The 18021-nt window shown below is 37.4% G+C and overlaps 1 protein-coding gene across 8 annotated transcripts in view; it reads right to left on the bottom strand.

Annotated features, from left to right (window-relative positions):
• NOL4 (nucleolar protein 4) overlaps nucleotides 1-18021 on the bottom strand; it is a 239867-nt gene that overhangs the window by 33379 nt on the left and 188467 nt on the right. The gene's annotated exons all lie outside the window — the stretch shown is intronic.

Genomic DNA, 18021 nt, shown 5'->3' with positions numbered 1-18021 from the left:
AATTTTGAAGTCCTTGGGAAGAGACTAGCCTCAGACAGTTTCCACCACTGGTGTAACTTCCCAGTTTCCTGATTGAAAGCAACTTAGACGACATGATAGATAAAATTTGAGTTTCTAGTTTTGGAAAATTGGTGGGTCTTGTCATACTCTACCAGTTTCTTTTTCTGTGTTTGGAAAATGACAATAAAATATACCCACAGAAAAAGTATCTTAATGATGAGTGAAAAGGGAGAAGGGAGAAGGCATTGTTCCCATAATATTTTCTCTTTGATTCTCTGTATGATAGAATTAATTTGTATTATTAAACACGCTATTTTTTAAGTGTGCCTCAGTCTTTTCATTATTAACTGTAATTCCGAACCACAGTAACTGCACTGAGCAGGCAGATAATTAATTCCATTAATAATCAAAATGACTCGTGGGGAGTCATCTGTATTCAAACACTGACTTGCATTATTAATGTTTTGGCAGTCCACTATAGGTTGAGAAATACAACATGTGAAAAATCCCAATAAAATCTGTTCTGCAGCGTATTTGGGGCAAAGTTTAATATAAAGTTAATTCATGTTTTTCTTGTGAGTGATGACTATTATTAGTTTCAAAGAAGCATAGATTTTAATAACATAAAAAATAAACATCCCCTGGAGTCACATTTTATCTCTGCAAGCAACTTTTAATCATCATTAGTTCCCAAAGTTCTCAAAGCTGACAGTCTACCCCCTGGGTTGCTATGAAGATTATTTTCAAAAGAGGATAATATTTATATGCTACAGAAGGGCTGCATAGGCATGAAATAAATTTTATTCATCAAAAACTAGAAAAAAATCCTATCTTACCTTTTATAAGTGTATTTCAAAGTTTTTTTTAAAAGTCTGCAAAAAAAGATCACATGAGTAGGACGGAATGACCACCAGCATTGCAATAAGTTATGCAGACTCATTTCGATCCAGGTTTCTTTGGTTAAAAATATACAACAGATTAAAGAAACAGTTATGGGGACTTCTATAATTAGCCTACGGCCTTATCAATAGATATCTCCTTTTTGTATATAAGTAAACATTTCATATTTACCAAAACATTGGGCTTAGAATAGGGGATCACTTACAGATAGAGGGCAAGACTGGGAGGGATTCAGAAGAGTAGATATTGTCTACTCATGACCCTTCCATTGACACACTATTTCATATTGGTTTATACTCCTTTGTCCTCTGTCCATAAAGACTCGGCAGGGACAAACTTGACTTTGCTGAGCACTAATCTGGTACTTGGACCATACAGACTGAGTTCCTAACTCATTTCATATGTCTAAGGAATTCTTTACTCAGGTACCTGACATAGACATTTTTTAAAAAATAAAATTTGATTAATTCCACTCAGCTGTTTGACAGTAGGTTTCAAAAAAACATTGCCTTTACATCGCCCAAGAAGTCCACTTTTTCTTGGACTTTATATTCTCCACCAGCTGTTAAATATGCTGTATTATTTTCATTAACTTTTCTCTGTCTATAAAAATTATTAGAAAACTCCAGTAAAACTTTCTGCTAGATTCCACAATCCAGGCATCTTTCTTCTATTTACCTTACATGGTTATAGCAATTGGCATTTTCAAGGCATTGCTGTGTCAATATGGAATTACATTTTTTGGTCATCATTGAGGTGGTCAGGGTACCAGTGATGCACCTTTTTAAGGTTAAAAAAAACTTACTTAGACCTCAAACAAGCTTATCACTGCAAAATATTAAACACGTGGATAATTCAGGCATCAGTTTGCCTAAGCTTTCTGAAGACTGTTACTAAACTTCTATCTTTACATGTTCTTTGACGTCTATATGATAGGAGCATTTTTACTTAAGTTACTGCTCTAAACTTCTCCTTTGCTCTCTAAGTATAGATGAAGTAAGGGAATATAATTTATTTCTCATATAAACTGCGGGAAAACATCTCTCCCTTCTAAAAGCTTCTCTTCTTCCATTTGATAGCAGTGTTCCAGAACTAAGTACATTGCTAAGAGTTTCCAGGGAAATTCATAAAAGATTGGAGAGAACCCAGAGCTCCAATTTAAACTGCTTTCCTGCTAAGAGGAAAAAGTCTGTACTTAAAGTAAATGCGTTTACTACTTGGAATGATGAGAAGTGATTTACTATGCTATCAAAGCACACGCGCACGCGCGCGCGCACACACACACACACACACACACACACACACACACTCACACATACGATAACACTCAGGGAGTAACTTCTTTCACATAGTTAGGAGCATCCATACAGTGTCCACTTGTTGGCCACGCCAGTGATTAAGATGCCAAGACAGAAGATTGCTCTTTGCAAAGATGCTCCCAAAGCCACAAGAAAGATAATCAGGAAAGACATGTTTTGACTAAATCCAAGTAGCCCAAAATAAAAGAGAAGCTAGATTTGGTTTCTGACTCGAGAAACCCAAATCACAGTAGGATAGCTTTTCCCTAGAGCTTTATCAAACTCTTCGCAGAACAGGTTATTATGGTAACAAACTCTCTTTGTAGCAATATTTACACAAACGCACATACTGACATGATTTTATAAACAATAAAAGTTTGAGAACTATTGGCTTAAAGAAAAATACAAAATAAATATGGTCCTCGATTTGATAGGTATGGATACATGGCTGGCAAGAAGTAACCCAGTACCCAGTCATCTGCTCTAAAATTCTTCCTCTTGGTCATAACTTTTATGATATCATTTTATTATTTTTCTTTTATTTTATACTTTTTGTTATGAATTTGTTATTTCAGTGTTTTTATTATTAAAAATAAAAGTAGAGACTTAGCACTTTTAAATTGCAGTCTTAAATGTTGCACTGTTACTGAGTAGCTGTTCAAAAAAACTAAATTTAAAAAATGAATGTCTTATTTCTAAAACTCAATGTTGAATTTCTTTGTTAACATGACCAAAATGAAAATTTAGAAGTAACGTTCCTTTGAGATTCTGAAATCTGCTCGCAGATACGAATTTTTTGGTTGTAGATTTTATGTATGTATCATAGTTTTTGTATCTCAGAAAAATGTTTCAATTTTAAAGTACCAAATTGGTATCTTTTATACCAATTTTAATATATTTTAATTTATTTTTAACATAGTAAAAATAATATATTTAATTTTAATTTTAATATATTTAATGTATTTAAGAGTAAGAAAGATTTTCTTCTAATCATAATATTTTTTGTTTCTCCTGAGTTTTTAGTTTTAAAATTCTCCATTTAGAACAACTCAAAGTATCTTTGACACAATCCCTTTATCTGTGGTTGGGCTCTACTGATTTAAAAAAGACTTCCTTAAATCATTTTTTTCTTAATCCCTTTTAACACAATGTTCTCTTTTACACAGTTGCAATACTCTGGTGAGTCTCTGGCAGGCATTTCTGATATTATCTGTGTAACCATCACTCTCAAATTCACACTTCCAGTTTTTGCCTTTCCTCTGAGGTTCAGGCCTGAATTTCCAATTATTCAGTTATATCAACTTAATGCTTTGAAATTTATTTTCTCTTTCCTCCAGACACCCCTTACAAAATTTTTTGATTAAAAATCAAAACAACACCCACTCTATCGCCAGTGTTTCTTGTTCTAATTACTGCATCCTGCCAAGATTTCTTTCTTCTCTTACACAGGCTTCCCTCAGTCAGACGAGACCCAAGCCTTCTCACCTCCATCTTGGAAACAACCCCTCTTGGCAGCTGAGAAACGCTCACTGCTGGTACATTATTCAGAGCCCCAAAATCTCTCCTCTGGGCTGTTGTGATAACCTCCTGACCAGTACTTCCCCCTTCACATCTTGTCCACATCTTCTCGAATGTATCACTCATCATGTTGACTTCTCTTTGAAAGCTTCTGAGTTCCTTGTTTCCTGGAGAACAAAACTCAAAGTTCCTGGCATCCAGAGCTCTTCAGAGTTTGAGAACAATCTTGCCTGTCACATCTCCTGTCACTCCCTCTCACACATGCTCTATTCTGGTCATCGCTTAAACTGAACAAAATAAATCTTACCAGGGTTATACTCTGATATTCACCTAAATCGCCCTACAGATGCACCAGTATATAGAACATTTCTCACCTACAACTACTGTATGTGTTATGTTCTCTGATGATGGTTGGTCATTCAATTTTTATTTCCAAAATTTTCACAGATGTATCTAATGTTGAATAAGGAATTAAATTTTTCTTTAAAGTTTTTTAGTACTTTTTTTTAAACTTTTTGTGTGAAATCAAAAAGTTTTATGAAGATTAAGAGGGCTTATTTATGGCTTTCATCAAAAGTAAGGAGGAAAAAAAGATGGTGTTTTCATTTAACACAGTCTTATTAACCTAAATTCCAGATTAACAAAATATTTTTCTCCCTAAATCTCTAATCTATCCCCTAGACACCCTCAAACAGAAGAAATAGGGCCTATTTATTTGAAATTCTTGTATCTCTTCTACTGTATACAATTATCTTTGTAAAAAAATGCAAGAAAAGCAAATAGTAAAAGACATCCTAGAAGAGAACATGCTTCAATTGTGTGTGTGAGTGTATATATGTAAGTATATATCTTTACTGCTCAGATTGCTATAGATCAAAAGACTTTGAACCAAATAGCCTACTGAAGATGGTAAGTCTAAGAATGACAAAACAATTATTCTAACAATTAGAAATTTCCCCAAAGCAAGAATCTAAACATGATAGCTATGTTAGAATCTTTAGCTATAAAACTATTACCACTGAAATAAAAATTGAGAACAAATAATTATTACAGTTGTAATACAACTTCATAACAAATATTTTTAGTATTAAACTTTGAGAAGTACAATGGATGGAGACGAATTTTTTTTTTTAATATCTTTTAACCATTAGCTACTACATCAGAATCCTATGAACCTGGTGATGTCAGAAGATTAAGGCCAATGATGGCTATCTAGAGGGTGACGCTGGGCAGCTTGGAAAGGTGCATTATTTTATCCATAATATGATCAAATCTGATAAATAAAGGGGATTTATAAATGGAGTTAATTAGTTTCTGGTAGATTAATTCCAGTCTGATAATAAATCTACATTTTTAATTTTATTTTATCCATGTAAAATAATATGTACATGCTATTGTTTAATGCTAACGTAAACTCAAGTTTCAATGCTGTTTCTGACTCTTAACATTTTAGTTCGAATTAAATAAAAATAATTCATGCCACTTTAAAAGAGAAACTGAGACACGAACTGACTTTCTTTTCATTTCTGCAGGTATCAGTTTTCCCAAAGTACAAGATTAGGCTACAATTTATGTCAAAACTGTGGTTGAATACATTGTCCCAAATGGCTACATAAACATACATTGACAAAACTCGGGGCGAGTACTTTAAAAGTGACCTCTCAGATACTCTTTATATATTCCAGCTGTCAGTTACCCCAGATCTTCTAAGGTTCTGGGAGTTTTTACAAAAATTAGGTTAGGCTCACTGCGAAATAGATTTGAAAAATACAGTGAAAGTAAAAAAAAAAAAAAAAAATGTGGCCATGGCAATTTTCATCTTTTCATATTTCTTTTTGAGCAAGTAGAAAAAGTTGACTAATGATGCTATTTCAACACTGATGCTGGGAGGTAATCATAGATGGTTTCAAAATTAGAAGCAGGTGCACCAGCATGGCTGAGTGAGCAGAACAAAGAACAGTCCCTTCCGAATGTCACTCTACATAATGGATTCCTTCACAGCTACTTTTGATGAACATTATGTTCACTCAGATAGTAAACATAATTCCATCTGAATTGTGTATCTTGAAGGAGCCATATAATTGAGATCTGAATTCCTACACGTTGGAATTAAAGCTTACAGGTTATTATAATTTAATTTAAACTGGGTGTAAAAATTACCCATCCATTTTGATATTTCAAGTATATTAATTATGAAATAGTCAAACTAATTAGAAAAGCCATCAAAATGGTGATGCCTGAATCACTGAGTGATAATGCTTTTATATGAAAGTGAAATTAAATTTTAAAGGGAACATACATGAGACAACATGAAATGATCTAAAAATAAATAATCTAGCTGTGAATTGAAAACACAGATAAACAAGATTATACTGTATAGCACAGGGAAATATACACAAAATGTTATGATAACTCACAGAAAAAAAATGTGACAATGAGTGTGTATATGTCCATGAATGACTGAAAAATTGTGCTGAACACTGGAATTTGACACAACATTGTAAAATGATTATAAATCAATAAAAAATGTTAAAAAAAAAGAAAACACAGCACTTAAATCTGGCTACATGCTGGTATTATGTATATACATAAGTAAAATAGGTTTTTTTTGTTAACTTTCTTCTCCTTAATAAGACTACTTCTGTTTGTAACTTAGTTATGTATAATGTTCTGATTTACCATGTTGACTGTGGGTATAGGGTATACAGCAAAAAGAGAAATACCATTGTTGACATATTTCTTCTAATATCAGATATAAAGCTTTATACTTTTATTTCCATTATAATGAAAAACTAACTGGTTATTCAAGAAGTAAAATTTTTTAGAGATTAATTCTTCGCAGTTCTCTAACTTCTCAAAACTAATAAGCAAGTAAAGCCATTAAGGCTCTTGCATATACTTGTATTAGAAGAGTAGAGAGAGTATCTTAATATACTGGATTATTTCACCTTCCTCCATCATACGTGTTGGTAGGAACAGTATAACTAAGTTTTTTTTTTCCTTCCATTTTTATTCTCCTGGAGCCTGCTAATTTCTCTGCCCAATTTTCCTGCAAGATTTTGTCTTGTTTATGACTTCCTCTACCCCGTTACACCAAAGACCTCTAAATCTAAATCTGTAATTAAGACCTTTTCCCAGGTCCACATTGTCAACTATCTACCGGACATGAATTCCTGCCCACGCCACAGGTGCATCCCACTCCGTATGTACTTCAAAATTGTACACTTTATCTTCTCCCACTCTTACTTCTCCAGCCGTAATTTGCTCTGCCTCCTGAATTCTTGATTTTGATGAATGACACCTTCAACTATCTAACCAGGCTCCTGAGTTAGAGACTTGTGCTGTATTCAACAGGTTCCTTTATTATCTCATCTGTACAATCCAAGACAAAGTCTTATACAGCCGATTTTATTTATTAGTGAATTATTTAAATGATGTTCTATTGAATCCTTCCTATTTGCTAGGCTACACATTCAGCGAGGTACTAGAGATAGATCACCACATTCCTGCCCTCAAGGGACCTACAGAGGTATGAGATGAGCCAGGGGAGAGACTAGACAAGAGGAAGAAATAAAAAATGTAAGTTATAATAAGTTCAGACAGTGATAACCACTAAAAGTGAAATAAAATAGAGTGATATGAAAGAATGCTTGGGTGTTCAAGAGGGAAAGTCTTTCTGAGAAAAATGCATAAGCCAATTAGCCAAAAAACCCAGAATGATAAAGAAGAGGCAGTCATGTAAAGATACAGGGGAAGAGTGTGTGTGTGCGTGCACACATGCATGCATGCGTGTGAACACTGCACTGAATTCCATTCTACGCTTGATATGAAATGTTTTCATATCCAAAGGTCTCTGCCTATGATCCCCCGGGTTTGGTTAAATTAAGTCATGTAGGCATTCACATAACTTGCCCTACAACAAGAAATCGTAACGACTCAGTTTTTGCTGCTACGCTGAACAGTCTCAATTTCTTCCTCTAGATGTACTGTCTACTGTTGCTTCCTGGGTGTAAAACCACCATGAACTTAATCAGCTGGGCTCACCTGCTCTCTGGCTGCTAGGGTTTCATCAACAGGAAGCCCTGACTGGAGTTTAGAGAGGAAAGTGTCAGGGTATTTATCCCCCAGTGAAAAGGGTTAAAAGGTATTTAACCCTTTCCTGCCGTGCCATGGTCTGATAGCAGCTGTGCTCCCGGGTCCCATCAGACAGCCCCTCGTCCAGGGCTTCAGTTCCTATCTGGCTGTGCTAACAGCTCCCTTCCATCGCTCCCCTAGGCTTTTCTCACTTGCTAGTCCTAGGGTGCGTCACCGTCTCTTCCTGATGTCCTTAGCCCATCTCACACCTATGTAAACAGTCCCTTTATTAAACCGTCTTCAATTACTCTTCTGTTACCTCTTACCCGCTGAGACCCAGAATCACACAGCGCTGTTCACTCTTGAGCCAAGCAATGAACCATGAGTACACTTTCTTATCTAAAATTTTATTGCCTCAATATTAAAACTCTTTTTCTGTGTGTGATGTTTGTATTCCAGGACACTATTTCAGATTGGCTAGGATTCCCAGCCACTATCACTAATATTCTTCAAATTCTCTAAGACATACGAAACCCCTTGGAATGGTTTCCATCATCATCAGATCCAACAGGGGACCTGCTCTCCTGGAACTCTATCCTTTTATTCCAACCTGGAAAGAGCATTCTCTAGGCTTGCTACCCAGCGTCACCCTCTTTTTCCATCTACCTCTCTTCCTTTGACCTCTTATTGGAGTCAGAAACTTCTTCCTTGGCTTATGTTCTTGTTTCGGAGGAGAATAGTCTCCAGTAACCTTCTGAGAAAGGCTATGAGGAAGATATATTCCAGAAAATTATTTTAAATTCTCTTTACCCTCATGCTAGAGTGATCATCTGGCTGGATACAGAATTTTCCTTAGAATTTTGCAGGTTTTGCTCTCAAATTTTTTTGGTGTTGAGGATGGTTTTTGCTGGTTCATGTCCTTTGGCTCTTTGATTCTTTATACGTGACTTTTTTTTTTTCCCCCTCCCTGGAGTGTTTAAAATCTTTTCTTTATCCCATGTGTTCTGGAACTTTCATGATAATGTGATTGACATAGGTCTTTCTTTGCATTTGCTGTTCCTGATAACTTTATGGGTTCTTTCACCCTATATTTCACCAAAAATATATCAATATTTTTGATAATGTCTTCCTATTTTCTCTTCCTATAACTCTCATTAGTCAGATGTTCTTTCTCCTAAATTGATCCTTTAAAAAAACCTTTGTTTCATTTTCCTTTCTTCGTCTGTTTTTTTTTTTAAGTTTCTGAGTAATTTCCCAAATGGCCCTCCAATTCTTAAAACGTTTTTGACACTCTTGTGCATTATTTATATTCCAGGAGTTTGATTTTGTTTACTCTTTCTCATGCATTCATTTCTCATTTTAAGGAAATAGCTTTTATTTTTAAAATCTCTCTGAGGATATGAACTATATTTCAAAATGTTCTGGTTTTTGTTTTGCTTCTGATATTTCAGTGCCAGGATCTACAGTTCTTCTCTTCTCTGGTTCCTCAATTTTTGAGAGGATTCTAGTCTCCTCAGTAGAGACAAGAACTAGGCTGTCTCTGTTTTTGGAGCCAAAAAGTAAAAAGGGCCTGCAGCGGAGATATGTAACCTCTGGGTTGAAGAATTTATTTTGCCCATTTTCAGTATATTTTTCTTGCTGCTATACCTGATATCCCTGGGTTTAGAGCCTTTGCCTCTAAATCTCTCATTTCCTACTTGGGTGGGGAGAGAAATAGGTCCCCTGGTAATACACAATGGGGAGGAGACCTGGCGGGCCTAATAACTTCTCAGGTACACGGAACCAGTTCTCTTATTTCCATATTCATGCAATTCCACTTTCTGTAACACCTGGTGCCCTCACTTCTCAGACCTTCCAGGATCTACAGGGATTTTCTACACACAGAACAAGGCATGTGATAAAATAAAGCAGAGTTGCTGAAAGAGAGCACCACGAGGATGGTTCACGTCCAACAGAAGGACCACACGCACAGACTGATGAACGCAGCTGCGCCTAGAAGAAAGGTCTTTAGAAGGCATGCCTCAGGGTTTTGCCCTAAGCCCGATGCTGTTCAATATTTAAATTGAGACAAGTAAGTACATTGATAAAATACTGAATAATCTGGGTAATAACAAGAAACAGGATGTAAAGAAGGAAGGAGAATGCTAAACAGTGCGCAAAGTCAACAGCAACAGGATTTGAACAACTTCATTCCAGGCTAATATTTTATAAGATGAATTTAACAGGCTTACAAGTGTAGCCTTACACTTAAATCTAAAGCATTACCTATACACACAACGTGAGGAAGAAGTGTCAGAACATGAGCACCTCTGCAAAAGTGGACAGTTTTAATTAAGTAAAACATTGATTAAAATATTTACTGAGCACATACAGTGTGCAAGACACTGCAGTTACAGTGGACGATACAGACAGGATGTCTGCTTCTAGTGAACTTAAGTTTTGTTAGCACGGGAAACAGGTAACACTTCAGAATTAATTATGATGGATTTAAGTAACAACAGAGAACAATTAATATTAGGAATGCATAATAGGAGACCTAACGTATAGATGAATTAGACAAAAATACTTAATGCCATTGTAGGCTGCATTAATGAAAGTGCATAATGCTTAGAATGCTGAGCTTCCGGCATTCAATAATTCCTTGAATAAGGAATGATGCTAACTCAAAAAAGAAATATTATATTATCAGGTAATATTTATTAGGCATTTATTATATTCCAGGCACTGTCCTAGTTGACCATCATATTATCTTGATCCACGCATCCCAATGAATAAGATATTACTAAACTCTCATTTTTTAGATTGAAAAGACAGAGGCACGCAGGTTGCTAAGGGGCTTATCCAAGCTCACACAGTGGTCAGTCTAGGAACTGAGATGTACGTGTGGTTTGCAGACTTCACTGACTTGCTGGGCTGAGCAAGTCAAGGCTTCCTGGGAGCCCTGCTACGAGCCAAGAAGCTGAACACCGTCCAGGTAGGAAAAGCAGGGTGCTAGAAAATCTCACCGCTTTGTAATGAAGTCAGAGGAACCGGACGTGTTTAACTGGGGAAGACAAAAAGTGATGATCATCTGTTTGTGCATCAGGAAATTATCGTTACCAGCTTACCCTAGCAAACACTGCTGGGAACTCGTTTATAGGTGGCTGGATGGGTAGAGGGAAACTGGTCTCCAAAGCAGCTCTTACCCACCCCGTGCTCCACAGGATAAGTTAATTTTGTTAGGCAATTAAGACACTAAAGGCAGGAAAGAAAGATGGCTAGCTATATCATTTTAATACCCGAAGCTTATTTTAATGGCAATTAAGGTGATGATAGAATTGAGAAATTTTTCAAGTAAGAAATATTCTGTTTTCACATCTGTTTACCTAATAAAAAAAAATACTTGCTATAATGGATGTTAAATAGTAAGATTTTTTTTTGCACGCCTATTGCTAAATGTATCTATTTTTAGGTATGTCTTCAGATGTTTATAGGCAAAAATTCAAACTTGTTTTTTAATCTTTGAAAATTTGCCAACTGCCTTAAACATCAGCTTCAAGTATAAACAGCATTCAATTTTTTAAGGAAGGGGTGTTTTTACCCTAAATATAAAATAGATAATTATGCAAAGTGAAAAATAATGGAACCTCACAGGGGTATTTCTCCAGGAATTCAGCCTTATCTTCACTTCAAAATGTCTCTTTGATGGGATTTGCTCTGTTTGTTTTAACCCAGGCACTGTGCAGGAGGCTGGATTTACTGATAAGCAGTTTTTTTTCATTTCAGTACAAAATCAGCAAGGTGACGAAGAGTTTTTAATTTCCAGGAGCCCAAATTATGCCAGTGAACTACAACTTTCTTTCCTCCTTCTGTGTCTTTTGTGGGCCTGTGCAAAGGAATGAGGGGATACAGTATCGTGTGTGAACTGGCGAACAGCAGGTATGAACAATCCAGCACCCACCGGTGGCTCATCCAGAGCTGCAGTCAGACGCTGGGCTCTGCCCTCCAGCCTTTTCATCCTGGTGTGCTTAGGTGGACAAAGGCGCACAGTTCTATGTGCCCTGCAGAATCCATCTAAGTAGGGTTATATTCATCTTTGTAAAGCTCTTTGACTACTGTCAAGTGCTGTTTAGGTAGAATATTTAACACCGCCAAAAAACCCAATACAATCGTCTTCAGTTCTACAGCAGGCTAATTTAAAAATGAGGACTTCAAAAAACTAGAGTTACCGTATGACCAAGCAGTCCCACTCCTGGGCATATATCAAGACGGAACTCTAATTAAAAGCCATACATGCACCCCAATGTTCACAGTAGCACTATTTACAATAGCCAAGACATGGAAGCAACCTAAATGTCCATCAACAGATGACTGGATAAAGAAGTTGTGTGTGCGTGTGTGTGTGTGTGTGTGTGTGTGTGTGTGTATGTATGTATGTATGTGTATATACACACACACACACACACACACACACACACACACACACACACACACACACACAGTGGAATACTACTCAGCCATAAAAAAGAATGGATGCTATTTGCAGCAACTTAGATGGACCTAGAGATTATCATATTAAGTGAAGTATATAAGACAGAGAAAAACAAATATCATATCACTTATGTGTTATGAACTTATTAAACTTAAAATGAACTTATTTACAAAACAGAAACAGACTCATAGGCATAGAAAACAAACTCATGGTTACCGGGGAAAAGGGTGAGAAGGAATAAAATGGGAGTTTGAAATTTGCAGATACTAACTACTATATATAAAATAAACAGTAAGTTTATACTGTATAGCACAGGGAACTACATTCAATATCTTGTAGTGACCTATAATGAAAAAGAATATGAAGATGAGTATATGTATGTTCATGTATGACTGAATGATTATGCTGTACACCAGAAACTGACACAATGTTGTAGACTGACTATACTTCAATTAAAAAAAAAATAAAACAAAGACAAAATAAAAAATAGGACCTCGTTCTAAGCTGCGTGCCTTTTTGGGATTGCTTACCAAAGGCTACCTTTTCCTTTCTCGACTCTCTCAGTCTCTCCACTACTTTAAAACATTTTAGGAGCTGTGAGCTTTCAGGATGCTTACTGGCAGGCATCCTTCATTTAAATGACTTTTTATTTTACTTTTTGTTTGCTTTATACATGTCTTGTAATTCTAGCTTAGAAACTCTGGCCCCATTTTTAAACTCAACATACCTTTGCTATGAATAAACATAAATAATGTGTTTACCTATTTGGGGAGCCAGGGGCTTATCTCCCCTCTGAACTTACCAGGAGTAACAGGGAACTCAGTTCAAAGCCAACATGGCATGATAGACTCATGCCAAGGGGGTAAAAAAAAAAAAATCTGCCCAACTATTTTCTTTTCATGTTTTGTGTGAAGCAAGGCTGCTGGTTTCAAGTAGCTCACAGAAGTCATGCAAAAAGGTACGATTTTAAAAAGGAACTAAGCCTTCATTCAGTGGTTGGTTAAGGACAAAGTTCGTAATTCAGCTTGAGCTTCATTTATATTGTATATTGCTACTGATGGATATTCATCTAGTGATAAATTCTCGGTGACATATGTATTCTTTCTGAAATAGCAAGTATCCTTTCAAGGGCAAAACCACATATTCTGCCACTCTAAAAGCTAGAGAAGAGTCAGATTTAAGTAGCGTTCTTTTTCCTTTTATTTCCTATTCTTTAAACATAAGTTTCTAGTCTTCCATAGAAACATGTAGAGGAGACAGTATCTGTGCATTCGTATAAATTGGAATGGGTAAGACATCGAAAGATGATCTTATTTCTCACCCTAATTATTTTTTTTCAAAGTTTTAGTAAAGCTTTCATTTTTAAAACAAAAATGTTGGCACATATATATGGGTGAGAAAAGACTCAGCTAATACAAGGTGAATCAAAAGTCTTGATAGCCTCCCAGGCACCAGAGTCAGCTGTTTCTAGAGACAAGGCAGGGTGCACACATGAGTGCAGAGGGCTGGCTATGTGCGGGCGGCGGGAAATTCAAGAGCACGTGCCCCACGGAAAAGCACTCAAATGCAAACGTTTTACAGCAGTGCTGAGGCCAAGTAAAACATGTCTGCATTTTGCCACCCCTCCTATATAATGTTGAAATATATAGGTTTAATGTACTAAGAAATGAATGATTGGATTCTTTTTTTCTTTTTAATTTTGAAAATACTGGAGCAATGAATGCTTTTTTGACTTGTTGGAGCAAGTCACGTGTTACAATGCAGGGGAACTGAATTGTTCTTGGAAATACCCGTAAGACCAAGTGTGTGTCATTCATCTTTGCATCGGACCCTGTGGCCACAGCTACAGCCCAGCCCCAGGTTCCTCATCCGTGTCTCCTGAACAGGAGCCCCGAGTTACTCGACACAAAAGCACCCACTGTATTAACTTCAGAGGTTCCAGGAACATGGGGCCCTGACATGTCACAGAGACGCAGGCCCTTTCTGCCTCCTGGCTGGGCTGCCCAGGAGGGGATTAAGGGAAGGAATTTGCCGCCAGCAGCCCTGACGTGCGTCCCCTCGGCCGGGCACAGGGGGGCATCCGGGCTGTTCGTGCGCCTGCCTTCACCTAAGCTACACGCAGCTTCTCTGAACCTGCCTTGAACGGGCGCCTACGTAACGCATAAATCGCTGTCAAATTTTCTACAGCGCTTTCGTATTCAGAGAAAAGCAATACGGTAAACAAAGCAACAAAAGACAGCCGTTTTTATAGAGCGGTTACTTTTAGTTTGATTTTAGAACGGAAGCTGCACGTTTAAAGCTCGGTCAGCACTTTAGAGCTAATGAATGGACAGTACTTCCCAAGCAGCAGCTCATTAATAGCTGGTTTCCTTCTCATCATTAAGAAGCAGTTATTGGTCGTCTAATGACAGATGGCCTCAATTAGGGGATGTATACGGGGTATGTGTGCATGAATCACTGGTTCTGCGAGAGCTTTGTCTCTGAAGCAGGAAAAAAAAATGTAAAAATCTATATAATATTCCCATTTTACATGTAATATTTATTAAAACTAAGCAAAATGTTTAGGAAAAATAAAAGATCAAGATGGTTAAAAAAAGAAAAGATTTTGTGGCTGTGGGGGTGTGCAGGTGTATAAAGTACTTCTTATGTTTAACAGTGACAACAAAATACACATTGTTACATCCATGAAAGAGGAAAGCTTATGTCCATAGGCAGTAGGGCTGATACTGACTTCTTTCTGGAAAATTCCATTTCTAATTCTGTACTCTTCACATCTATCACTGATTTCAGGTGACTAGCATTTCTTCACATTTTGCTATAAAATCTCAGTTTTTAAAGGAGCTTATCTATGCTATGTACAAGAGAGAAAGAGAAAGATTATATATACCAGTATTCTGGTGAAAAAAGGCAGGTAATTTTAAAAAACAAGTAAATGAAGACAGATATTAGCTCTACCTCAAATTTTTAAATTAATAAAACTCAAAGGTAGTTTGTACATTTTTTTCCCCATTTGAACAGTATTGGAATAGGGGGAGGGTGCAGCTCAAGGGCAGAGCACATGGCTAGCATGCACGAGGTCCTGGGTTCCATCCCCAGTACCTCCATTAAAAATAAATAAACCTAATTACCTTCCCCCTCCAAACATTTTTTTAAGTAATAAATAGCACTGAAGGCAGTTATACATTTTGCATTTAGAGACACACTTTAAATTCTATGCCTTCACTAGTTCCGTTGGTAAATTCTTATTAGATATAACTTATGAGCATAAAGTCACACACACACACATTCTTCAAAAAATGGAATGTAGAAGCTGGAGTCAGTCCACGTTATGGATTGAGTTTGCTAATACAAAGGAACCAGCACTTGATAATTTGCAAAATTTTCTAGGAAACGGTGTGGCTGGGCAACTCTATGCCAAAGAGATTAGGTGTGTGACTGATGGTGCCAATCATCAATCCCAGCAAAGGCTGGGGATGGAGACAAGGTTCTCTGGGGAGGGTGGGTCAGATAGCATGGATTGCCTTGAGATCCCCCTGGAAACTGATAGAGGTTCTGCGAATTTCATATCAATAGAAAAATACAAACCTGAACTGAAAGGGCAAGAAATGGGATGGAAGGGAAGAAGAATGACTCTTAAGGCAAAGACGAAGATGCAGAGATCAGAGAGGGCAGAGCTGCCTGAAGCTGTCACAGGCTGAGACGGCAGGGCCACCGTCCAGGTGCCGCCCAGGTGAGCTGGGGGACAGAGCATGGAGACACAGATAATCGTTCTCAGGCCTTGAAATCTAATGGAATGTACCCTGTTGGGTTATGGATTTCCTTGGGATCTGTGACTCCTTTTTTCCTCTCCATTTCTCCCTTTTGGAGAGGGGAATGTCTACCCTCTGCCTCTCCTACGATTGTACCTTGGAAGCACAAAACTTGTTTTCTAGGCTTCACAGGTCCACAGATGGATGGGAATTTTGCCCCAGGGTGGACCATACTCGGAGTCTCACCCACACTGGATTTAGATGATTTAGAAGATGAGATTTGAGACTTTTTAAGCTAATTAAATCTAGGTGAGATTCTGGGTTTTAGAGCTGATGCTGGGATGGGTTAAGACTTTCTAAGTTGGGATGGATGAACGTATTTTGCAAGGGGGAAAGACATGCCTTGGTGAGGAGGGGAGAGGGTAGACATTACAGGTTGAATTGTGTCATTAAAAACATTTGTTGAAGCCCTAAGCCATGATGCCTACTAATGTGACCTTATTTAGAAATAGGGTTTGTGTAGTTGTAATCTAGTTAAGATGAGACCACACTGAATTGGGGGGGCCCTAATCCAGCAGACTGATGTCCTTATAAGAATAGAAGAGATATAGACAGAGAGGGATGGTGGCCATGTGACAATGGAGGCAGTAATACAAGCCAAGGGATGCCCAGAAACTGGAAGAGGCAAGGAAGGCTCCTCCCCTAGAGGCTTTGGAGGGAGCATGGCCCTTCCAATGCCTTAAGTTTGTACACTACAAACTCTGGTAGCCTGCAGAGTCATGGGAGAATAAATTTCTGTGGTTTTAAGCCACTGAGTTAGTGGTACTTTGTCATGGGATCCCAGGAAAGGAATATAGCCCACTACAGCAAACGCTATTTTCCTTTGGCCTTTCAGCATTCATCTCTGCCCAACCCCCTTTTAGTAACTATACCTGACTTTCCTCTCCCACTCTCATTCCATGTGCTTTGCATAGCTGACTACACCCATGCATCCAAAACATGCCACCCATGCATATTCTGCTCCCCTGACCTCAGCACCTGCTTCAGGGAAGAATGTGTAACCCAATCAGAGTCAACGGGGAAGATGGAAAACCGGAGCTGCTGCAGCCATATTGCTACCATGAGGGAGAACCTATGTGAGAATAGAAACAACAAAGATGGTGCAGACCCAAGAGATGTGAGAGAGCGCCTATGTATCTATAAGACAAATCAACCACATATAAAGCTGGCCCTACTGCTAGAAGTTTTAGTTACCTGAGTTTATAAATTCCCTTTTGCTTAAACCATTTTTCATTAACTTTTCTAACACTTTCAAGTAAGAGATTTCTCTGTGTTAGATCTCCCAGTCCTTTGCACTGCGCTCCTGCAGTGGCTTTCAACAGACAGTGAACGCCAAATCATGCTCTCCTGGGTCACTTCTTAAACTAAAGTTAAGCTTTTGGTCTGGTGTTTCACTGAGTACTTAATGAATGAAATGATTTGAAAATTCCTAATTCAAGTTATCACTGAGCCAAAAAGTAAATCAGGTTCCTCGTCTCTAAATGTGCACTCAGTGGATACTTTCTAGCACTTGGACTTTGAGGCTGCATATTGCAATATAGAGATGGTTGGTCAGTTCTATCTCATTGTCTGCTGAGACATCAGACAAATGTTCCTTAACTTTTTCCCAGGGAGATAATACAGAAGAGCATCTCTCTTCATATACAATCCATGGATTTAGATTAGATTGGATATACCTTCAATTTTTGTGCATTGAGGTGCATATATTTTGTATTTTTAAACACATTCTTAGTGGTAAGTTCATGAGCATACACTAAATTTTAACATTTACATATTCTTCTGTCCAAACAATTTGTGCTTCTAGGCTTTTTTTTTTGGAAAACTCGCCTAATTTCCAACCTGATTCATAACAGAGAGAAAATTCAACTTTGATTTGAAATCTTAAAATTATTTTATCATGCACTAAGATTATTATCTATGCATCCTTTTGTAACTTCTGAAATGCTGGTTT

The sequence above is a fragment of the Camelus dromedarius genome, chromosome 32, assembly GCF_036321535.1.
Source record: "Camelus dromedarius isolate mCamDro1 chromosome 32, mCamDro1.pat, whole genome shotgun sequence".
Lineage (NCBI taxonomy): Eukaryota > Metazoa > Chordata > Mammalia > Artiodactyla > Camelidae > Camelus > Camelus dromedarius.
This window is presented reverse-complemented; position numbering and strand designations above follow the sequence as displayed.